Here is a 25,989-nt window from a genome sequence, read left to right on the forward strand (position 1 = left end):
CATGTTTGGTCAAGAGCTGAATTATCTTATTGTGTAACTTGAAATGAGGAAATGAACTCTATGGATCTTGTTTTTTTTAAATCCATCAGTTCCTTTGTCATTCTTGGAAAAAATGGCAACAAACGTCATATCAAATACTTTATACACACCTGTAAAAGTCAAAATTACCCCAAGGAAATCTACTTCCATCGCCGGCCTTTTATTCTCATCTCCTTTCAGAATGTTCTTTCAAGTCAAAAAAGGCCCGGGCTATCCATAAACCTATTGCAGATTATGTTGTTGAGAGAGAGAAGGAAGTTATTTCCTGTCACATGGACAACATTTTTTTCCTGAATCCAATGTAAAATATAAATGATTAATTGGTCATTATCACATTTCTATTTGTGGAAGATTGGTGTGTCCAGATCGATTGCTATGATTCTTACATTACCACAGTGACACTTTGGAATTACTTCTTTGAGCACAAATCATCTTGGGACATCACAAGCTCATGAAAGCCTCAAATGAATGTAATTCATTTTGCATGCATCATCATGCTAGCTTTGATGGAAACCTGGCTCATGGGTAATGATACATTCTGCTTAGATGGTGTCAGCCGCATAACCACCCGAGTGACAATGAGCCTTATCATCAAATCGTATCTTGGTCTACTGCTTGGCTCCTCAAACTTTTTTATAATCAGCACCTTGCGTCTCTCATTTAAAATCATCTTTCTCTATTGCCAACCAGAAACCATATATTATTTTTAATCAAGTTTACCGCTTTCTTCTTTTAGCCTCTGTAAGAAATAACTTCCCATCCTTGGTAATTTCAGTCAACAACTCAGCGCGTGTCTTGCTCTCTTACCCTCTTATACCCTTCCTCAATCTCTGTCCATGTTAACTCATTTTCACCTCCTTGACCTTGCAATCCCCTACGACCTTGCTTCTCGCATGAACAGCTCTGATGGCATCTGATTCTCACTCTCGACACACTCATAATTTCTCTTTCTCAATCCTATTCCCTTCTTCTAGTTCTCCTGGGAAAGGACACTCAATATAATTTACTCTTTCAAAACGCCACCTATACAGCCTTTTGCTTTCAAATCATTGCAACATTTCTATTACAACCTATCTGCTCTATCACATTCTCATGTCGACCTTCGAAGGCCTAAATCCCAATAAATCTTATTGCATCTAGTGCACCTCATTCAAACAAACCAGCCTTGATCTCCATATTCTTTGGCCCAAGTGAAGCACATAAATACATATGGTGAACAGCTGGTAGAGCCAGTTTTGGTTGGTCCACATGTCGTACCATCTCGACCTGCACTTGTCCAAAAGCTGTTTACAGTTCCAGTGGCAGTAGAATACATATATAATCCCAGCCTCTCCTCAACTACAGACATTGTTTTAAGTTGCTCTTTCCTCCTACGTCCAGTATTTCTCCTACAATAGATGCAAGAAGTTTTGACTATGAATGAGACTAAACAGCTTTATCTGTGGTTTATTCTCCCATGTTTTCTGAGACCAACTTGGCACTCCCCTGCACCCTATTCCAACAGGTTCACCCCATCTTCCTTTCCTGGCCTAAAATTGGAAATTAATCTATAACTTAGCATGGGGTCTTTCAATGCCCTCATTAACCTCCCCTCAAGATTATCCAACCTTTGCTCTTCCATCCTCAAACATTGCCACCATATCACCGTTTCCACTTTAAGATCCTTAAACATGCTATCTACCAGAAATGTGTTCTTCTTTACCAAACCTCTTTGAAAGCATCAAATCAGAATTCCCCCATTACCATAACTTTGAAATGTCTCTGATCAAAGTACTCTGTTATTATAGTAACAGTCATCTAGTTTTCCTCAGCTTTCCCAACCTGTCTGCAGTCTTTGAAACAGGTGATCATCTGGCCCTACACCAACTCCCCTCTACACTTGTCTGCTGGGCACCTGTGCTCAGCAGTCTTCTCTGTACAGAGAATCACTGGTAATAGCATCTCACTTGCTTGTGCTATTTCATCTGGTGCACCACAAGGTTCTATTCCTGGTTAGCCCCAAAATCTATAAATGTCATAGTTCATTGATTTATAGGTTCTAGGAGCAGAATTAGGACATACATAAGTTCATATTCGGCCATTTGGCCCATCGTCTGGTCCGCCATTCAATCATGGCTGATCTATCTTTCCCTCTCAACCCCATTCTCCTGCCTTCGCTTCATAACCCCTGACACCCTTACTAATCAAGGATCTGTCATTCTCCATCTTAAAAATATTCAATGACTTGGCCTCCACAGCCTAGCAGTGAATTCCACAGGTTCACCACACTCTGACTAAATAAATTCCTTCTCATCTCCTTGCTAAAGGTATGTCCTTTTATTCTGAAATCTGTGCTTCAAGATTTTCAGTTTGCCTAACTTTGGTACAACCACTTCATAAATATGCATTTAATATTCAGTAGATGATCAGCATTTAGTCAAAGAGAATGCTTAAAGAAAAACATATCTGAAAGTTGTCACTTGAGGTTCTGTTATGGGAGGATCTGAGACCACAGTCAATGGCAGTTTATTCAGTGCCTTTAATGTTACACTGTGCTCCAATGTGTTGCACAAGGATAAAACACAATTTGACATGTAGTTGCAGAAGGAAAAAATAAGCAGACAATTAAAAGCTTGGCCACAGAGATTTTTTAAAGAAACTGCTTGATGGAAGAAAAAGAGGTGGAGAGATGGAGCATTATGTACTGCAAATTCTGGAGCTCAATGCCTTGGAAAATCTCTATAGAGTGATTACAAGCACTGAACTGTTGGTGTGTGGGGCTATCGGAACTTGAGAAAATTCTGGGCAGAAGGGGGCGAGAGACCATGGAGAGATTTGAATGGGAATTTTAAATTCAAAGTATTGCCCAATGGAACTTATTTTGTAGAATAGAAAGCACGGAGACTTGGGGAAGTGGGACCTGGAGAAATTTGGACATAGATATTCAAGTGTTTGGTTTGTCCCTCACCTTGGATCAAATATCATTCATATCCTAACCTAATCAAAAATCCATAAATCTCTGTTTCAAGCTTTACAATTTCAAGGAGTGCAAATACCTCATAAACCTGCATTCTGTATTCAGTAGATGATCTCCATCTTCTAGATACTGTATTGGGGTACTTTGGTTTGAGCAGAGCAGCTGCATGGGTCAGTTTGACAATAAACATTTGAGAAATGCAGCTAATCGCAACTGTCTGCAGCAAAGTGAACCTGACACTTGAGGACGATGAGGAAAGGTAATTTACTCTGCACCTGGTGTAGCAAATCAGTGAATGTGCTCGAAAAGCTACGGATGGAGAAATTTCTGCCAGCAGCGAAATAAGTGAACAGATTCATAATGTTGATATATTTCTGATTCTTCACGATCCTGAAAAAGAAAGAAACAATTTGAAACGATGCAGTGTTTGAGGGAACAAGGCAGATGATTTGCATCGAACAATCTCTCACAAATAATGTAATGGCAAATATGTCATCCAGTTTTAGGTTTTGAATAAGGAATAAGTATTGAAGAGAACTAAAAAAAAATTGCATAGGCTCGACAACTAATATTTAAAAAAGAAGAAAATGCTGGAAATGCTCAGCCGGTCAAGCCACATCTGCAAGAGAAACACAACAATAATTCTAAGTTGAAGATCCTTTGTCAGAACTGGAGAAAACTGTCCTACTGTTCTTTACAATTATGCTGTGGGTATTATTTTGCCATCCTCCTCCAGATGGTAATGCTTGAAGATCTGGAAGCACCTTAAAACCATGAATTGACCTGACACTACCATGGTCACAGAGTAGAATATATTGCATGAAGGTACAAGTCCCTGAAGAAGATAAAGTCCAAAAATTATGGAAATTAGTTCCCATGGGATCCAAAGCAAGGGGGTATGTTTATGGAACAGTTCAGCTGGGGTATCATAGGTACAGTAGAATCAGCCAATGAAGAGGTGGATATAGGAAGGTGTAATGACATCGTAGGTACAAAGAAATGCAGATGCAAGATTATACCAAAGATAGATAGAAGGTGCTGGAGTAACTCAGTGGGTCAGCCAACATCTCTGGAGAAAAAGGATAGGTGACACTTCAAGTCGGGACCCTTCAGACTTTTCCACCTGACCCACAGAGTTACTCCAGCACTTTCTGTCTATTTTAAGTTTAATGGGATATTTCGCATGCCTGAGGAGAGTAATTAAGTCAGTATATTTAAAGATCACATTGTTGATTGAGGAAGTTACTCAAAATTTCTGCATTGATGCAGGTCTGTAATAGACAAGCTTATGTGTCTGAGATAATTCTACCATGTTCCACTGAGGTAGAGCACAAAGATGTGGGCATATATACAGGAGGGAATCTCCAAGATATTGGGAAAGATATGTTAGGTCTCTGTGTTTTTGAAAGTATCAGGGGGTGACAAACAGGACACTTCAAAAACTGTCCCTCAAACATGAAACGGTTTGAGCTGCCTATGAATGTGAAATTAATAACATAAAATGCAAGTATTATCATTTTCTTTTTGGTCCTTGTCATGTCTTAGTTAATTTTGTTTTATTAAGTTGTGTATGTGTGTGGGTGGGGTGGGAGAAACATGTTTTGGTTTCTTCCTTCGGGGGATGTGACTTTTTTTCTGTCGTATTCCCCGTCCCCGTCTCCGTCTGCGCCAAGGCCTAATGGCGGAGCTGGCGGCCTCGGTGCTGTGGTGGCGGCAGCGGCAGCGGCAGCGGAGACCCGACTCGGCCCCGGAGCTGTGGCGGTGGTAGAGGAGACCCGACTTGGCCTCGAAGCTGTGGCGGAGGCAGCGACCACCCGCGGAGTTTGAGCCGTCGCCTCGGCGCAGAGGGAGAACAAAGAGGGAAGAGACAGAGACTTTAAGATTTTGCCTTCCACCATAGTGATGAGGTGTTTGGTGAACTCACTGTGGTGGATGTTAAATTTGTGTTGATTGTGTGTTTTTGTCATTTTTTATTATATGAATGACTGCAGGGAAACAAAATTTTGTTCAGACTGAAAGGTCTGAATGACAATAAACGAATCTAATCTAATTTAATCTAATTTGTGATTTATAAATGGTTTTGTGGTGGATCAAAGAAACTTGGCATTTGATCTTGTTTGCATGAAGTGCACTTGTGATTAAATAGGTCTGTCATAGCAACATCAACCAGGATTGTTGAACCTCTGGCTCCTGCCTCAACCTTGTATCTCAAGTGTACTAATGATTTGGTCTCTTCACAGATGTTTGCCAGGATTTAGTGGAAAAAACTGTGAGGAACCGATCGACAACTGCAAACTCCTTAATATCAGTTGCTTTCATTCAGGACTGTGTCTGAACTTAATTGATGGCTTCACTGTAAGTGATTCAAACTCATTTGGTAACATGTTAGTGCAAATAATGTACTACTATAGTGTTTGTCTACATTTGATTTGATGTTAAGTGTGAAATCTTGTGCGTAATATGTATATTTTTTCTGAAAGTGAATTTAGATTAATCTCACATCTTTGAAAGAAGATTGCTAAAAAATGGATCTTCCAACTGCCTTGGTTACTATATACTCCAATTAAGTTTTAGGTGTCAAACCAGGATTATGCACCCAGATCCCATAACTATACTTTGGTCAGTGCTGAAAACCTGTCTGCTGTGAAACAATTTGTGAATCCTCAGTTATATGTTACATATGGACTCGCGAATCAGCTCATTCCATCTGATCCATGCCCCTCCATTTACACTATATCCATGTGCCAATCTAAAAGCCACATACACCACTATCGCATCGGGTTCCACCACCACACCAGCAATGCATTCCAGGCACCCGTCAAAATAAAATAATGTACAAATAAGTTTTTATTTGGTACATTTCTTTTAAACTCTGCTCCTCTCTTGTTATAGCTAAGCTCTCTCATATCCCCCCCCCCTCCCGCCCCGGGAAAAAATATCCTGACTGTCCACCCTATCTATGCATCTCATTATTTTATAAACATCTATCAGGTCACCCCTCAACTTCCAAAGTTCAAGAGAACCCAAATTTGTCCCACCTCTTCGTAAAGTGAATAACCTCCAATCCAGTAAACCTAATCTCCACCCTCTCCAGAGCCTCCAGGTCCAAATGTGGTCCAATCAAAGTTTTATAAAGGCACGTCATAACTTTCTGACACTCATACTAAATGCCCTGACCAATCAGCATACCATTTATCTTCTTTACCACAGCCACTGCTTGTGTTGCTACTTTCAGGGACCTATTGACTAAGACTGTAAGATCCCTGCCTATATCAATATTGCTGAATGTCCTGCCATAAACATACATTTGATCTTTAAAAGTGCAACACCTCACATTTGTCCTGATTAAACACCATCTCTAAATCCTGCTGTATCCTTTGATAGCCGTCTTCACTATTTGTAACACCCCCATTTTTGTGTTATCTGAAAATTACTAACTAACCTATCTACATGTTCATTCATACCATTTATATATATTATAAATATCACAAACGATCTCAGCACTGATCCCTGTGAAACTACAATGGTCAAAGTCCTCCAGCCAGAATGCCAGTCTTCCACCACTATCTTCAGTCTTCAATGGGTAAGCCAGTTCTGAAATCAAACTACCAGGTCACTGTGGATCTCTTGCATCATCTGGATCAGTCTACCATGATGGACCTTGTCAGATGTCTTATTAAAGTCCATGTAGCCAACATCCACTGCCCTATCCTCAGTAATCAATTTTGTGCCTCCTCAAAAAATGCAATCAAGTTATTTTGGCATGATCTGCCCCCAGGCAGCCATGACAACTGTCCTTAAGTGACCAGACACTTCCAAGTAGATAGGATCTATCCTATCCCTAAGAATCCTCTCCAATAGGTTTCCTACCATTGATATGAAATCCACAGTCTACAATTCCCTCAAATATCTATATTTCCCTTCTTGAACAAAGGAACAATATTGGTTAAACTCCAGTCATCCAGGATCTCACCTGTGGCTAGAGAGGGTACAAGATCTTTGTCAAGGCTCCAGCTATCTTCTCCTGCATCTCTTAATAACGTGGAAAAGATATCATCAAACCCTGGAGATCTAGCTCTTCAAAAGTCCCAACACCACCTCCTTCTTGATCTCAAAGTGACCTAGCATACTATAGCATACCACACATTGATCCTTTACATGTACTCCACCTCGATGAATACCAACGTTTAATAATCGCCTACATCCTCTGACTATGCATAAATTCTCTCCTTTATCCTTGAGTGATCCTACCATCTCCCTTGTTACCATCTTGTTTTTAATGTATTGGGATTGGGAAAATGCCTTGGGCTACATTTTAATTCAATTTGCTAGTGACATTTCATGGCCCCTTCTTCCTTCGTGGTTCCCTGCTCGAGTTCTCTCTTGCTTTCTTTTTTGTGATTTCCAACACAATGAGCTTGCAGTTAAACAACGCAATTTTACAATATTATGACAACTTTAATACTGCAGAATGTTCCAAGCCAATTTCCAAGAAGATTTAAAAACTAAAAGGACTCCAAACTAGACAAAGACACCAAAAAATTAACTAGTTATTTTTTTACGGAGTACTTTTTGAAGGTGAACGGTAATGAGGTTCAAATGAGCATCTTCAAATTCTAGGGGTTTCTCTGCACAACCATGAATTGTTGAGGAATTACAATCAGGGCTGATTATATGTTAAGAATTTGGTTGAGTTTAGATTTGTTTTAGCTCAGATTACAGAAACCAACTTACAAACCTACACATCTTTGGAATGGGGGAGGAAACCAGGGTACCCGGCGAAAACGCATGCGGTCACGAGGTGAACAAATTGTACAAACTCCATACAGTCAGCACCCGAGGTCAGCATTGAATTAGAGGAGCACAAACATTGTACAAGATTGTGGAGACAGAGGACTTGTGCACTTTCTTTGACTGTAGTACGCTTTCCTTTTGCAATTAGAATTTTGGATGATTTATGGGGGTCTCATCGGCAAGTCAGCAGAATGGTTAGTGCAGGTGTGGATGATGTATATAAATTCAAATTTTTGCTTTTCTGTTTTTTTTTCATATATTACTTTCCAAAAATCCAATGAATCAATAATAAATTTAACTGTTCATTTGTATGTGACAACGATTCATATTTTTAAATCCACTTTATTGCTGGAATGTGAGCTATTTTTACAGATTTGACATTGCACCTGGTAGTTTGCTGACATTCAACTGAAATTATGCAGTTTCACTGGGGAAATGACGTGTCTGGGAAAATATTCTGAAGGCATACTTTATAAATGGTAAATAGTTTGGTTCCTGGTATATACTTAAACTTCACTTTGGCATAGACGAAATAACATAAAATATAGAAGTGCAAATAGACCATTCAGGAGCTTGTGCCTTCCCTGGTATTCAAGCACTATCAGGGCAGATCCTTTACCTCAGCACCATTTTCTTTCTTTAGCCCTTTGTTCTGATCTTCATAATATCTAAAAATCTATTGATCTCTAGCTTAAACATACACAGCGGCAGAGCCTCATCAACCTTCTTGAGTGGAAATTTTCACTTCCGCCTCTGACAACATTTCTTCTAATCTCCGTCTTGAATGGCTAACTTCACTATTTTGTGATCCACGGTTCTCAACGCCCCAGTGAAATTTCAACTCTGTACCTTTCTTCTCAACCTAGCCCCGTAAGAATTTTGTGCGTTTCAACAAGATCACTTCTCATCCTCTAAACTAAAGAGAGCACATGCTGAATCCATTTATGAATCCAAATGTGACAACACCACCATGTCAAGAATGAATCTATTGAACCTTCACCATATTCTTCCCAACACAGCTCCATCTTTCCTTAGGCATGGAGACTAAACCTACTACACATGCTCCAGATGTGATCTTATCACGGCTCTCTGTAATAGGAGTTAGAAAGTTTTACCCTTTTATTTCAAACCTCTTGCAATAAACGCCAAAATGTAATTTGCCTTCTAAGGTGTCTGCTTTAAGTGCTTGTCCAGGTGCTTTATGTACAAGGAAACATAGGTCTCTCTGAATTCCAACAGTTTTCACTCTCTTACCATTTAAAATGATGAGTGAGCGATAGATTCTCATCATAATCCCAGACAATTAAACATACAAAGCTGACAGACTTTGGCCACAATATCAGAAAATTCAATAACATTTAATGAAAAAGTATAGTTTAGTGAAAAGCTCATATGGATTCAAGCCTTGGTTCAGAATGGAACCACATAAGAGGGCCTGATATTTTAGTATACAATATAAAAGCAAATAATTGTCTGGGGATTGCTCTGTTTTCCATAAGGAGAGAGTCTGTTCTTTGATATGTTTTCCTCATCTATTCGCCAGTTATGACAGTGTTTAATTGTCTTGTGAATGGATTGGATTGTCTGCTCTGCTGCAAGCTCTTGCAACTCTCAGTACTTTTCATCAAGTCCTTGGGTGATGCCACTTTTCTACCATCCAACTAATTTTAACCTTTGCTACAAGTTATTTGAGACGTCCACCAGAGTGAACAGATTTTTCAAAGTTGTAATACCATGTATTTCTGTGCATTGATATGCATACAGTACATGCTGGTGCCATTGTGCTATTCAAAAATCTAAGCCAATAATGCTCAAATATATTCATATCATGAATTGTGTCAAATGAGTATGTGGAGACAAGGAACTGCAGATGCTGGAAATGTGTATAGGCCACAATGTGCTGTAGTAACTCAGCAGGTTCTGCAGCATCTCTGGAGGACATGGATGCGGAATATGCCAGGTCTGAAGAGGTGTCCTAAGCTGAATCGTCGTCTTTCAATGTTTTTCATTGATGATGCCTGATTTACTCCAGAATTTTGTGTTCCAGGGAAGAGAATATAGAACTTGTGAAATTATGTTACAGTTGTGTAAGGCGTTTGTGAGGTCACACCTGGAATATTGTACTCAGGTTTGGTCACCCTGCTATGAGAAATATGCCATTAAGCTGGAAAGATGCAGCTAAGGTTTATGAGGATGTTGCCAAGACTTGAGGGCCTGAGCTGTAGGGAGGCTAGCACTTTATTCCCTGTAGTGCATTAGATTGAGGGGTGATCTTTTAGAGGTGTACAAAATCATGAAAGGAATAGATAGGGTGAATGCACAATATTTCTCACAGGGTGAGGGATTAGTTTAAGGGGTGAGGGGAATGTCTTAATAGGAACCTGAGGGACAACATTTTCACATGGAAGATGGTTGGTATATGGAATGAGCTGCCAGAGAAAATAGGTACATAGATAGGAAAAGTTTCGGAAGATATAGGCAAAATGTGGGCAGGTGGAACAAAGTTAGATGGGGCATCTTGTTTCAATGCTGTATGACTCTATGACTCTGAACCACAATTTACTAGACACTCAAATCTGTATCTACAGCTTTCAGCCTGGTATTCAGTAAAGACTATGCACGAGAGAATCGTCAAGTCGTCAAGTCAAGAGAGTTTATTGTCATGTGTCCCAGATGGGACAATGAAATACACAGATGTATACTATCTGTGTGTATTGTGTTTACAAGCCTGTCATGCACTAGACATTAATAATGCACACTGTCTTAATTCATGTGTGTCATTCTAATTATTCAGAATTATTTTTTCCATACTTAGAAAATAAGATGATTTAATTAGGGTACAGACATATGACAAATCAAATCCTTTTTTTATTCATTTTTTATTTATTTTTTTTTTTTATTAGAAGTACGGTAAGTTACAATAATACACAACACATATGTCTTAATACATTTTTTGTACCGCTTCATTTTTTGAGCTTTAAAAAAAAGATAGAAGTAAAGGAAAGTGCGCAAGAGTCGTGAAGGTGCCGGAGAGTGTTGAGAAAAGAAAGCCCCTAAGAAAAGAAGTTAGAGAAGGAAGTAAAGAAAGAAAGTAGACCCTAGAAAAGAAGGAAAAAGAAAGGAGAAACAATCGCTCTATTATAACATTAAACTCCGCAGAAAGGGGACTAACAACCAAGTCCGTTTTTGTTTTTTTGTTTTTTTTAAACCCCCTTTGCCAGATCCTGGTACCTTTTATTTATTTATTTATTTATTTATTTTCAAAATTGCTATTGCACCTTATGCTTGTAATAGTTCCAAAAACGTAGACCACGTCTTTTGGAATTGGTCTGCTTTGCCTGCTAAGAGGAATCTCATCTCTTCCAGATGTAATGTTTCAAACATATTTGATATCCACATTTTTATTGTTGGTGTAGGCGCATTTTTCCAGATTTTAAGTATGAGCTTTTTTCCCCATTATTAGCCCGTAATTGAGTAAATTCTTCTGAAACACGTTTAGTTCAGGGTTACCTTCCGATATTCCAAAAATGATCCATTCTGGTTTTGGTACCAGTTTTATTTTAATTAATTTTGTAAAGATGTCAAATATTTCATTCCAGAATGTTTGGATTTTTGTACAAAAAACAAAAGAATGCGCTATGGTAGCTTCTTGACACAGACATTTATCACAGATGGGTGAGACATTATGGAAGAGTTTATTTATTTTAGTTTTTGAATTATTATAGTCTATGTAATGTTTTGAATTGGATGAGTGTATGTCGTACGTTGATCGAACATTTAATTAGGGTACAGACATATGACAAATCAGATCCTAAATCAGATCTAATTGCAAACCAGTTCAGAATACAGGGAAATGTCCAATATTTCCTGTGGATTGTTGTGTGTCATACCTTTTAAACTATATTGGCCACTGAAGATCATCTCTGCTTAATATTCACCTTCAAATAATCCATTTCTACAGAGATCTTGTGAAAGGAAATGTCTCTCCTTTATAATATTTTATAATGATGGTGATTGCATTACGGGAGGGATTTTCAGCTGTCAATATAACTCATACAGAGGTGACTGCACAGATTGACTGCGAGAAATTTAGTGAGTTGAGGTTATGTCTTTATACCTATTGTTGAATTTGTTTATTTTAATTGCTCTGCCAAACTCAGACCAATCCCATTCATCCCTGTGACCAGGGTTTCTGAACTTCCACCAACAAGTTTCACTGATCAAGTCCAGATATGCTTTCTGTGGTTGATTATTATATCTCAGGTGATTGTTCACTTTTGCAACCTCAAAAATGACCTGTTCTGCTGCTTTCAAAATGTTGCCACAGTAAGGTGCTATTTTTTGAATTACCAAGAGTGAAATATACTCCTACTGTTAGGAAGAAGGCATAGGAGTCAGAAAACTGTGACTATCGGGTTCAAGAATGCTCTTCTCCACAACCATCAGGCTCTTGAATACTGTAAAACAATAGCCAAACTATGAATTATGGACTGTCCTTGGTTGCACTGACTTCATTTTTTTTTTGCATTAGTATTGCAGATATTAATTTATTAATGTTTTTTGTTTATTGTATACTATCTGTGTGTATTGTGTTTACAAGCCTGTCATGCAACTGCAAATAAGAATTCCATTGATTTGTTGTCGGGACATATGACAAACATCTTGACTTGAAAATTGATCCTACTCTGTAACATCCCATGAAAAAGCATAATTCTGCTACAATTTTCATCTGCTTCTAAATTCTAAAATGAATGTCCCATCTGTTAAATTTAATGACTGAACAACAAGAAAAAACACCCAAATAGTCGCTGCCAATGCTTACATGTTTGTTTGGCTTCCTCTTAAGTGCATATGTACTATTCATTTCAACTACTAATAATAGTGAATTGCCATTATTTGACTATTCTCCAAATGAAGAGGTTTCTCCTGAACATCCGAGAGCACACATTCACTAACCATGTTGTATTTATGGTCTATAATTTGGTTTTCTCTGTAATCTGCTCCATCAAATATTTTCATAATAATTGTTGATGACATTGTCTGAGCCAATGGGTTGGAGGAGCAAATGATTCTTTAAAAGCAGTCTACCACAGAGCAAACAAAGAACATTTGCTCAGTAAAGAGTGACCATTGGAAAAGCAGAAAAACTGAAAGCCAATTATCCCAATAAAAGCAGGGTTATTTCTCCAGAAAATAGCCATGATTGGAGAAATGTTACATATAAATTATGTGTGGAAAATAACCTCTATTGGCGAGATGACAGAGAGAGTACAGAGGAGATTTACTAGAATGTTGCCTGGGTTTCAGCAACTAAGTTACAGAAAAAGGTTGAACAAGTTAGGGCTTTATTCTTTGGAGCGCAGAAGGTTAAGGGGGGACTTGATAGAGGTTTTTAAAATGATGAGAGGGATAGACAGAGTTGACGTGGAAAAGCTTTTCCTACTGAGAGTAGGGAAGATTCAAACAAGGGGACATGACATGAGAATTAAGGGACTGAAGTGTAGGGGTAACATGAGGGGGAACTTCTTTACTCAGAGAGTGGTAGCTGTGTGGAATGAGCTTCCAGTGAAGGTGGTGGAGGCAGGTTCGTTTTTATCATTTAAAAATAAATTGGATAGTTATATGGATGGGAAGGGAATGGAGGGTTATGGTCTGAGCGCAGGTATATGGGACTAGGGGAGATTATGTGTTCAGCACGGACTAGAAGGGTCGAGATGGCCTGTTTCCGTGCTGTAATTGTTATATGGTTATGACTCAGTTGAGTTAAATAAGATTGTTAATTTTAAACGTTAACAAAGCGATTAACTCAACCGCGTTTTAGATCAGCCAAAAAAAAGCAGCTCCTTCTAACAGGGCGGTGCTTGAATGAAGACTATTCGAAAACCCGATAAAACACCACCGCGATCATGTGACTGCGCCAGCCAATAGCGAGGGTTCGTGATGCCCCAAGCCACCACCTGGTGCCGCTACACTCGGAGTAATGTGATCACTTGGAGTAATGTGATCACCAAGTCTGTTTGACAAACCATGAGAAAACGATGTTCTATATAATGTGTACTATTTATAAAGTATACAAACAACCTCTTGTTCTGTTGCTCCAGGTGTTTCTTCAGATTCTATGCTCAATGTTCTGTCCGTCTGCCCACCCCATTTCTGAACAGTTCAGGTAGTCTTTATTACACACAGGATTTCAGTCTTGCTTTTGCACACTATATGCACCAGTCTCCTGATCGACCCAGACACGTGGTTGCTCTATCCCTTTCATGTTACTGAGAGCACAATCTCACTGTATAATGGAGCAGGTATTCAACTACTTATGCCTACTCTTTTATACAGTGGTATTATGTCCATTGTTTTTTGCATCAGTTTCCTGCAGATCCCTTATCCACTAAATCCTTTAATATCACAATATAAACCCATCAATCAAAGTATATTCAGCGACTAAGCCTCCATGGCCCTCCAGGTTAGAAAATTTTAACGATTCGCCATCCTCTGGGTGAAGGCATTTCTTATGATCTCTGTCTAACTCCTACTCTCCGCACCTGAAACACCTGGCGGTGAAGTGTCGTCCCTTCTACCTACCGAGGGAATTCACCTCCATCATCCTGACCACAGTCTACATCCCAACCCAGGCAGACGTTCGTCTGGCACTGGAGGAGCTGCACGCCATGGTCAACAAGCACCAGACGTCTTACCCCGAGGCATTTACCACCATAGCCGGGGACCTCAACAAAGCCAACCTGAAAAAAAATCACTTCCAAACTACCATCAACATATCTCCCATAACACCAGAGAATTAAACACCCTTGACAACTGCTATACGACCATTAAGGGTACCCATCGATCTATCCCTCATCCTCACTTCGGGAAATCCGACCATTCAATGGTGTTCCTTCTTCCTCCATGAAGGTAGCAACTGAAGAGCGCACCACTAGAGGTGAGGACTGTACAGGGCTGGTCTGGGGAGGCAGAGGCGGAATTACAGGACTGCTTGGAGCCTGTTGAGAACACTGATGTGCCTTCCTGAGCCCACATTCACCCTGATGGTATTTCAGTCATAGTCACAGAGGTTGACATCAGAAGATCCTTCAGGGGAGTGAACCCTTGGAAAGTGTCTGGATCTGATGGTATACCCGGTCGAGTTCCCAAAACCTGTGCGGACCAATTGGCAGGGGTTTTTGCGGACATTTTCAATCTCTCACTGCTGATGTGTGAGGTTCCCTCCTGCTATAAGAGGGCATCGATAATACCGGTGCCCAAGAAGAGTAAGGTGACGTGCCTCAATGACTATCAACCACTAGTCAAGGTGCCAGGCGGTGGAGGGCTCTACCCGAGCCAGTTGCCTGCCCCTTTTCCGGGGTTACGCCCGTGTCCGGGTGGGATTAGAAAGGGAATAAGCCCTGTCAACAGGCACCCTGAAGGAGTGCCGGGACCGCTGGGCTCCGCAGGGTGTTGAATGTAACCTCAATAAGGATTGTAGCATAGTTGTATAGCAGTTTATTATGGATACATGTTGGTATTGTATTATGGTGGTGGGTTCTGGATTGTTTTATTGTATTGTAAATATTATTTTTTAAATAATTGAATATATTTTTTTGAAGAGGGCTCTGCCTGAACCAGCTGCCTGCCCCTTTTCCGGGGTTACGCCCATGCCGGGTGGTGCTAGAGTGGGACTACGATCTGTCCACGGGCACTCTAGAGGATTTCCGGGATTGCTGGGCAATGTATCCTGGACAAGGATTGTAATATATTTGTTTCGTAGTTTACTTAATATATTTGTTTGTCTTGTATTATGGTGGTGGGTTCTGTTTTGTTTTGTTTTATTGTATTGTAAATACTATTTTTAATATTTGAATAAATATTTTTGATTTAAAAAAATGCTGGTTACGTAGCTCACGGAAGTGGGCCTCTGCGCACCCCTCCGCAATTGGATCCTCGACATCCTCATCCACAGACCATAGTCTGTTCGAATTGGCAGAAACACTTCATCCTCGGTGATAATCAGTGTGGGAGCACCTCAAGGCTCCGTGCTCAGCCCCCTGCTCTACTCACTCTATACTCATGACTGTGTAGCCGGACATAGTGCGAACTCCATTTTCAAGTTCGCTGACGACACCACCGTTGTGGGATGAATTACAGATGGTGATAAGTCAGAGTATAGAAGTGAGATCGACCAACTGACCAAATGATGCAAGCACAACAACCTGGCTCTCAATATCAGCAAAACCAAATAACTGATTGTGGACTTTGGAAGAGGAAGGTTGAGGACACACAATCCTTTTCGCATCAATGGAACGATGGTGGAGAGAGTCAAAAACTTCAAATTCCTGGGCGTGCATATTTCCGACGATCTTTCCTGTACCCAGCACACTGATGCAATTATACAGAAAGCACATCAGCGCCTCTACTTCCTGAGAAGATTACAGAGATTCAGTATGTCAAAGAGGATTCTCTTGAACTTCTACAGGTGCACAGTAGAGAGCATACTGACTGGTTGCATCATGGCCTGGTTCGGCAGCTTGAACTTCCAGGAGCAGAAAAGACTGAAAAAAGTTGTAAACACTGCCCAGGCCATCACCTCTAACCTCCCCACCATTGAATGGATCTATCGTAGTCGCTGCCTCAAAAAGGCAGCTAACATCATCAAAGATCATCCTGGCCGCACACACACCACTGCTATCGGGAAGAAGGTACATAAATGAGCCTGAGAACTGTAACGTCCAGGTTCAGGAACCACATCTTCCCTAGAGCCATCAGACTATTAAACACTACATCCTCCTAAGCTATGAACTACAATAGACTATTATTATTATTATTATTATTATTATTGCGCCGTTATTGTTTCTTCTTTTTTTTCTGCGTTGTTATATTATTTATTATGATTACATATTCTGTTGTGCTGCAGCAAGTGATAATTTCATTGTTCTATCTGAGACATATGATAATAAAACACTCTTGACTCTTGAATGTCTGACCACTTATTTTGTGTCTGTGACTCCTGGTTCTAGACTGGAAAAAAAACAGGAGAGACATCATTTCTCCATCCACCCTGACAAAGATTTTATTGGAAGACTAATGCTTGCTTCTACATTCCATTTGACATTCATCCACTGAACACAAAAAGAAGGGAGAATTTATTAAGGGATTATTGGCCTGTTTAATGTGCTTGCCATTATCAATGTCCTAACATTCTCAGTAATGTGTGAAGTGGGAATCCTGAATCAATTACACCTTTCCACTATTAGCTTCACAGTGTCTTGGATAATAAATGCATGACCTATGCACACCAGGTAACAGGGTATATGAATGAGGCCCCATCATATTATAAATGTCAAAAGACCGATGCATGCACATATATATGTTCCTACAAATGGTACAAATGGTAGAGCATGTTTCCTCTCTCTCCAATTTTAGTAACTGTTCTTTCTTATCAGTCTTGCCTGTTTTTGTGCCTTTCATTACAATGCAGTTGAGGTATGGTTATCATATTAAGTGATTTTAGTGTATTTTCAGATTTAGTGACAAAATCAACTTGTGGACATGTGTAAAAATAGAACCTGTTCCTTTCCCAAGCTGCAATGCTAGAATGGCAATGGCAAGATTTCAAGCAATTGCCCTGATCTGTGTGTTACTTGCCCACAGAAATTCAGCATTCGTGGCTTTGAAATCTTTCCAATCCCCATAAGAACAAGGTAGTTCATTGTTACGCTCTGCACCAATTACTCCCTTGGCCGTGGACTCAATGGTTTAAATGAATACTTCTTGTTATTATGCCTTGCACTTTTCCTTAATTTCATGTACCAGAGGAAAGGGTTTGAAGTGAGAGGCTTGAGGTCAAAGGTTCATGAACAAGGAGTCCCGAATATCATGGTTTAAGTGGCAATATGTAGTAGTGTGGAACTGGTAAATATCAAAATAAAAGGGAACCTTCTTGAATCAGATTTCCATTTCCCCCTGCGAATCAATCCTGTTGCTACTGAGAGAGCAGTACTACTAATGATGGTTATTCTGAAGCACCAAAAGATAGGCGGTCCTCTGGACAACTTTACGGTTAAAACTAATGATGTTCATTAATATTGGATACTATCTTTCACGCACTGTTTTGGGTAACCCCATTATTCCAAGAAGATGAGTTGGAATAATTTATTGAAACTGCCAAAGTAGCACAACTTGACCTGCAAATTATTCCAAACAATCACAAACCTGTTCAACTTGGTAGAAAATAATTTTTCATACATGTAACTTAACTCCTTGCAGAAAATTGGGGTTGTACTGAGCAGGGTAACGAGGTGCTATGATGACTACTTTTGTAAAACCACACAATTTCTGGTCAGAAAAATAATTATATGCACTGTGGTTTTTAATTTGTGTATATTGTAAATTAGTAGATATTGTAAAAAATGGACGTGTTCCTTTAAGTTTGTTCTCTTTCCTTTCTTTCCCTTCCACCTTCTTCCCACCCCTCACGTCCATTGATGATCCATCATCCAATTATTCCTTAAATGTCTTTATTTCTACTTATGTGCTGGATTTATTTTTAGTTCACTCTATTACCTTCTCTACTGTTCTTTAATGACTTTCTCTTTATTTAAATCCCATTAACCAGTTTCTAAATTCCCAGTGATCCCATTGGTCACAATGCACAGGCATAAGCTCACACTTCCAGCAACTTGCACTGCAAGATCGTTTGGAGTTGAAGAATGTTGCAATCCCTGATTAATGGACTGCACCATGGAGCAACTCATGCACTAAATTCTAGTTCATCTTGTTGGCATTTCCACCTTTTCTTAGTCTCTTGACTTTCCAAAAGTCAATCAATTATCTGAAAATCATCAACATGTTCCTCATCTATTGTGGTGGAAAACATCTATTTCCTATAATGCTACTAAAATTTTTGACATTTATAGCAAAATGTCATATTGACTTCCAATATATTTTGTGTTTGTTATGAGTGTCAGCCCACATTCACATGGAAGTTTACACCAATAGTTTGCATTTAGGCTATTTAGTTTAATTAGCTCTCTAAAGGTCTGCATTTTGCTGGAACATTCAATGAAATTCACTTTTGATTTTTCATTAAAATCCATTTTGAAAAGTTATATTACTCCATGGATGTATTTTAACAATAAATTTTAATAAGATTAATGACTCCTCTATAGTAGCAACAAGAGTGTCTGCCATTTTAAGTTGGACAAAAACAATGCAACGTATTCTGGTTGGAAAATCCAAATTGAAATTAAATAAGAAGATTTTCACCCCTGCCTAGGAGACTCAATCACTGGGGTCAGAAACATTTGAATATTAGAAGGACACAAAGTGCTGAAGTAACTCAGGTCAGGCAGCATCAGTGGAGAATATGGGGCATGTTGGTCAGCGTGGGCAAGTTGGGTCGAAGTGCTTGTTTCCATTCTGTATGACTCTATAGATAGGTGACATTTTGGGTTGAGACTCTTCCTCAGACATTTGAATATAAGACATCAAAAGGGGTATTGGATCCTCACACCTGCTCTACCATTCATGAATATAAACACAAAATGCTGGAGTAACTCAGTGGGTCAGGCAGCATTTCTGGAGAAAAGGATTATTTTGGGTCGGAACCCTTCTTCAGAGGGTTCTAACCTGAACCATCCATCTATTGATTTTTTCCAGTGATTCTGCCTGACCCGCAGAGTTGCTCCAGCATTTTGTGTCTATCTTCAGTAGAAACCAACATCTATAGTTCCTTCACAGCAATCATGAAGTTTGTGATTGAACTTTGATCTCAATGACATTTTTCCGTAATGACAACACATCCCTTGTATTCTTAAATATCCAATTGTCTGTTGATCTCTGCCTTGAATACCATCAACAACAATGAGTCTCCACAGTTTTCCTGGGTGGAGAATTGCAAAGATTCACCGACCTTTGAGTAGAGAGTTTTGTTTCTCATCTCAAGGTTATTTTTTGTTTCTAATCCGGGGGAAATTCTGTGAAAATGTTGCACATATCAATAGAATCATCTTCTCAACTTCAGAGAGCAGAGGCCTAGCCAGTTTAACCTCAACTCACAGAACAATCTTGCCATCCAGGGAATCCTCTCTGCTCGTCAAAAATATCTATGTCCTGAACTGGCAATGTCTTTTTATTTGGGTCGTACAAAAGCCAATGAGAGAATTAATATTGACGCAGTGGAACCTACTCTCTGATGTTAGGAATGAGAGTGGCTGGTCTCAACACAGAGTTAGAGCAGTGTGCAGAATTACAAAGCACAACCCATTGCTGGAGATACGCATTTTTGACATTTATAGCAAAACTAGACTAACTGGGACCCGTTGGGTGCTAGTTTCACATGGGAGGGCTGGTCCCCCAATGCAATATTCCACCTCTCCACCAATTCCAATACACACACACACACACACACACACACACACACACACACACACACACACACACACACACACACACACACACACACACACACACACACACACACACACACACACACACACACACCACACACACACACACACACACACACACACACTAACACACACCTACACACACACACACACACACACACACACACACACACACACACACACACACACACACACACACACACACACACACACACATACACTCACACACACACACACACAAACACACACACATACACTCACACACACACACACACACACACACACACACACACACACACACACACACACACACACACACACACACACACATACACTCACACACACATACACACACACACACACACACACACACACACACACACACACACACACACACACACACACACACACACACACCCACACACACACACACACACACACACACACACACACACACACACACACACACACACACACACACACACACACACACACACACACACACACACACACACACACACACACACACACACTCACACACACACACACTCACAGCGACTCACACACCATATATATGACAGTAAACTTTCTTGAATCTACTCACACAGCTGAGCGCGGCCTCTCCACTGTGAGGCTTCCGCAGTCAGCTGTACTTTCACAATCAGCGTGACCTCTGCACTTACTGGAAATTACGCAATCAGTGCGACCTGTCCACTAAGAAGAAGTCACTTTTATTCCTTCCAAACACAGTTGGACCTAATAAAGCATTACAGTTTCAAGCACAGGCAGGGCAGCAGGCCAAACAACTCATGTCATTGTCATTAAGGGCTAACAAATCATTTACTGCAAGTACATTGCAGACTCACAGTTCAGTTGATTCACAACTTAGAATGACAGTCGTGGCCTCTCCCTCACGATCTTGCAGAGTGACTGACTCACGTCCAGACATCAGGGGTTTTATAGTCCTGCCCCCCCCCCCCCCCCCCCCCCCCCCCCCCCCCCCCCCCCCCCCCCCCCCCCCCCGGAAGGGGCGTTACCTTCATCACTGGTGATTGACAGGTGTGAGGACCAATCAGCTGATCTCATGTTTTTTTAAACGCTCATAACATTTTTACTTTACATCGATTAGAAAAATCCTCGGGGCTGTTGTGAGTAAGATGGCCAAAATCATAGCGATATACAGGGTAGTATTTTTTGTAAAATCAATATACAGTGCAGACAGGAAGTGGTCAAGGTGACACTTTTAATTATGTATATAGATGTCATATTGGCCGCCAATATGTTTTGTATTTGTTATGAGTATTAGGGCATATTCACAAGGCAGTTTACACCATTTGTTGGCATTAAGGCTGTTTGGTTTAATTAGCTCTCGAAAATTCTGCTTAATGCTGGGCATCCAGTTTCCAGGCAGTGGCAGACTCGCGGAGAGGATGAATCAGGTCGCGCTTGGAGAGGGGATGGACAGTTGATGTTTATGGTCGGGACCCTTCTTCAGATTGTGGTGACTACAGAGCACGCCTCCAACAATTCTTACTGACTTTGACAAATGTGCCGTAGAAAACATCACAGATGGGTAGCATGATAGATTGGTTTGGAAACAGCTCTGCCCAGAACTGCAAAAAAATTGCAGAGTTGTGGATGTAGCTTAGGCCAACGCATGAACGAGCCTCCGCCCATTGATTCCATCCACCTACATCACGCTGACACTGGAAAGCAGGCAAGGTCCATTTTCACCCTGAATATTTCCTCTTCTCCCCTCTCCTGACAGGCAGAAGATACAAAAGTTTGAAAGTACTAACCAGCAGATATAGGAATAGCTTTTTTCCTACAATCAGACTGCTAATAGTCCTCCTATCAGCTTGAGTATAGTCCCTGTCTTCCAATTTACCTCATTGCGACCTTGCACATTTATTATCTGCACTTTCTCTGTAACTGTGATACCATAAGGCTGTAACACTACATTCTGCATGCTGGTATTTTTCCTTTACACAACTTGATTGTACTTATGTCTAGTTTTTGCGGCTTGATTGTACTTAAATCAAGTATTTTTTCAATGTACAGCACTCATACAAAGTTTTTGCTGTATCTTATCACAGTGGCAATAATAAACCAATAAACTCCACAAAATGTCATCCCTTTTGCCACCGATGTTATTTGTGGCAACGTGCACAATGATTTCTGGATGCTCACCCTCCCCAGGACTATGTTCTGCAGATGCTCAGAGACATCCTCGACCCTGGCACGCACCATTGTAGAGCCCTATTATTTGCCCATAGAATCGCCTGACTGTGCCCCTAACAATTGAGTCTTCTGTCGTTATAGCCCTGTTCGACTTAAACCTTCCCTGCTGCTATGCCTCGGATCTAGTCTTGGTGACATAGATCGGGCGGCTGCTGTTGCTTTGCTCCTGAAAGATCATCCCTGTGGATGGCTCAATCATAATCACTGACAAGTTGGCATCCAACAAAAAGCTTTTCACTGTACCTTGGTACATGTCACATTAAACTAAACTGAACTAAGCAGTCATGAGGGTCACTGGAAGATTCTCCCGAAATCCCACGTCCGGCAGGAGAAGCAGACTACTGCCCAGATTGCCATCCTGACTACACTAATAGCAAAGAGGTATGTTAAAGACCTTACCTTACCTTCACCCTCTAACCAGACTACTCGTCAAAACCTCTGAGCCCAACCCTCCGCACTTCCTCACAATCACAGCACTTCACCTCAGGCACAGCCACTTCCAAAAACCAATGCTCCAAAACAGTAAGGCTTTCCTTGGCCTGATGCAGGATTAATAGCCAGAAACCAAGCGACTTCATCCATACTTTGCATCAACACAATTCTCCTACTGAACCTGTAAGTCAGTTTCACCTCAGACACCATTTATCCTTGCTGCCTGTCTCGTGAGACTGCCAATTACAGCTGAATTGAGAGCAGTTTTGTTTTAAAAGGTCAAACATTCCTTCCCCACTGTGTCTCCAGTCTCCAGGTGGCATAATTTCTGAATCCAAGGCATGTGGTAAGGTTTAGTGGAAGGGTAATGAGAAACAATTAAGTATAGTAACAGGGATTTCAACATTGTTGGAAATGATGGCATGACCCCATGCATTCACTAACCATTATAGATACTGCTGCAATTGATGAACTGAGCAAAGCCAACTAACAAGTCAGAAATAAGGGGTGTGTGGCGGTGGGGAGTTGAGGGGGAGAGTGGTATGTGGGCGGGGGGAGTGAGGTCGGAATAAAGACGGGGGAAGAGCCATGGGTGAGAGGTGGGTATCACAAGGGAGGGGGGGTGTAGCTAGCGAGGGGGACAGTGGGCTATAGGTACAGTGCTTTAGTAAAGGTACAGTGAGCTAAGGGTACAGTGCTTTTTGTTTATATAATAAAGGTGCAGTTTAAAGGTCAAGAGGGAGCAGCTGTTGTGAGTCAGATACCTGCTGATTTCTCCCAGCAGTTTCTATAGTATTATACTGGTATCAGATCCAGGGTAAGGCGGGAGAATGACAGTCAGAGCAGTATACTGTTCGGGATGTCAGATGTGGGAGGTCATGGTGTCGGATGGCCCTCCAGATGTCCACATCTGCACCAGGTGCAGCGAGATGGGGCTCCTAAGAGACCGTATTAGGATCCTGGAGCAGCAGCTCGATGACCTCTGTCTGGTCAGGGAGAGTGAAGGGGTCATAGATGGAAGTTATAGGGAGGTGGTCACTCCAAAACCACGGGAGAGAGACATGTGGGTCACGTTAAGGAAGGGCAGGGGGCAGAGGCAGGAACGAGTGAGTACTCCAATGTCGGTACACCTTGCAAATAAGTACTCCTGTTTGAATACGGATGGGGGTGACAGCCTACCCGGGGGTAGTGACAGCGGACGGGCCTCCAGCACAGAGACCGGCCCTGTTGCTCCAAAAGGCAGGGAAAAAAAGAAGAGGGCAATAGTAATTGGGGACTCTATTGTTAGGGGGTTGGATAGGCGTTTCTGTGGACGCAGTCGGGAGACCAGGATAATGGTCTGCCTCCCTGGTGCCAAGGTCTCGGACGTGTCTCAATGCATCCAAGATATCCTGAAATCAGAGGGAGAGGAGCCTGAGGTCGTGGTACATATAGTTACAAATGACATAGGTAAAAAAAGGGAAGAGGTCCTAAAGGGAGGATTTAGGGAGTTGGGAGGAGAGTTAAGGAAAAGGACCAAAAAGGTAACAATCTCAGGGTTACTGCCTGTGCCACGCGACAGTGAGAGTAGGAATGGAGCGAGGTGGAGGATAAATGCGTGGCTGAAAGACTGGTGCAGAGGGCAGGGATTCAAGTTTCTGGACCATTGGGACTTCTTTTGGGGAAGGTGGGACCTGTACAGAAAGGATGGGTTGCACTTGAACCTGAGGGGGACCAATATCCTGGCGGGGAAATTTGCAAAGGCAACTGGGGAGACTTTAAACTAGAATGGTTGGGGCGAGGGACTCAAATAGAGAAAGCTAGTAGACAGAATGGGAGGCAGGAAGCAGGAAAGGGAAGCACTCGGACACAAGAGGAGAAAGAAAAAAAAGGAAATAAACAGAGAAGAAGAGACGGGGGGTTTCTTAAATGTGCATATTTTAATGCTAGGAGCATTGTAAGAAAGGTGGATGAGCTTAGAGTCTGGATAGACACCTGGAAGTATGATGTTGTGGCGATCAGTGAAACATGGTTGCAGGAGGGCTGTGATTGGAAACTAAATATTCCAGAATTTCGTTGCTTCAGGTGTGATATTGGAGGGGCAAGAGGTGGAGGTGTTGCATTACTAGTCAGGGAAGATATTACAGCAGTGCTTTGGCAGGATAGATTGGAGGGCTCGTCTAGGGAGGCTATTTGGGTGGAACTGAGAAGTGGGAAAGGTGTAGCAACACTTATGGGGGTGTATTATAGACCGCCGAGTGGGGAACAAAAATTGGAAGAGCAAATATGTAAGGAGATAGCAGATATTAGTAGTTAGCACAAGGTGGTGAATGTGGGAGATTTGAACTGTCCACACATAGACTGGGAAACACATTCTGTAAATGGGCTGGATGGTTTGGAGTTTGTAAAATGTGTGCAGGATAGTTTTTTGCAGCAATACATAGAGGTACCTACTAGAGGAGGGGCAGTGCTGGACCTCCTGTTAGGAAATGAGATGGGACAGGTGGCGGAGGTATGCGTTGGGGAGCACTTCGGGTCCAGTGATCACAATACCATTAGTTTCAATATAATTATGGAGAAGGTCAGAACTGGACCTAGAGTTGAGATTTTTGATTGGAGAAAGGTTAACTTTGATGAGATTCAGATTGCGAGATTCAGATGCGAGATGATTTAAAAGGAGTGAACTGGGACATTTTGTTTTATGGGAAAGATGTAGAAGAGAAATGGAGGACATTTAAAGGGGAAATTTTAAGAGTACAGAATCTTTATGTTCCTGTTCGGTTGAAAGGAAACAGTAAAAATTGGAAAGAGCCCTGATTTTCAAAGGAAATTGGACATCTTGTTCGGAAAAAGAGGGAGATCTACAATAATTATAGGCTGCATGAAGTAAATGAGGTGCTTGAGGAGTATAAGGATTGAAAAAAGAATCTTAAGAAAGAAATTAGAAAAGCTAAAAGAAGATATGAGGTTGCTTGGGCAAGTAAGGTGAAAGTAAATCCAAAGGGTTCCTACAGCTATATTAATAGCAAAAGTATAATGAGGGATAAAATTGGTCCATTGGAGAGACAGAGTGGACAGCTATCTGCAGAGCCAAAAGAGATGGGGGAGATATTGAACAATTTTTTTTCTTCGGTATTCACCAAGGAGAAG

At 41.0% G+C, this 25,989-nt stretch overlaps 1 pseudogene; it reads left to right on the plus strand.

The window, feature by feature from the left end:
• The first annotated feature begins 3,192 nt into the window (after nucleotides 1-3,192).
• The window catches only part of LOC129696863 (uncharacterized), a 61,540-nt pseudogene continuing 38,743 nt past the window's right edge, over nucleotides 3,193-25,989 (plus strand).

The sequence above is a fragment of the Leucoraja erinacea genome, chromosome 5 (assembly GCF_028641065.1).
Source record: "Leucoraja erinacea ecotype New England chromosome 5, Leri_hhj_1, whole genome shotgun sequence".
NCBI classification, from domain to species: Eukaryota; Metazoa; Chordata; class Chondrichthyes; order Rajiformes; family Rajidae; genus Leucoraja; species Leucoraja erinaceus.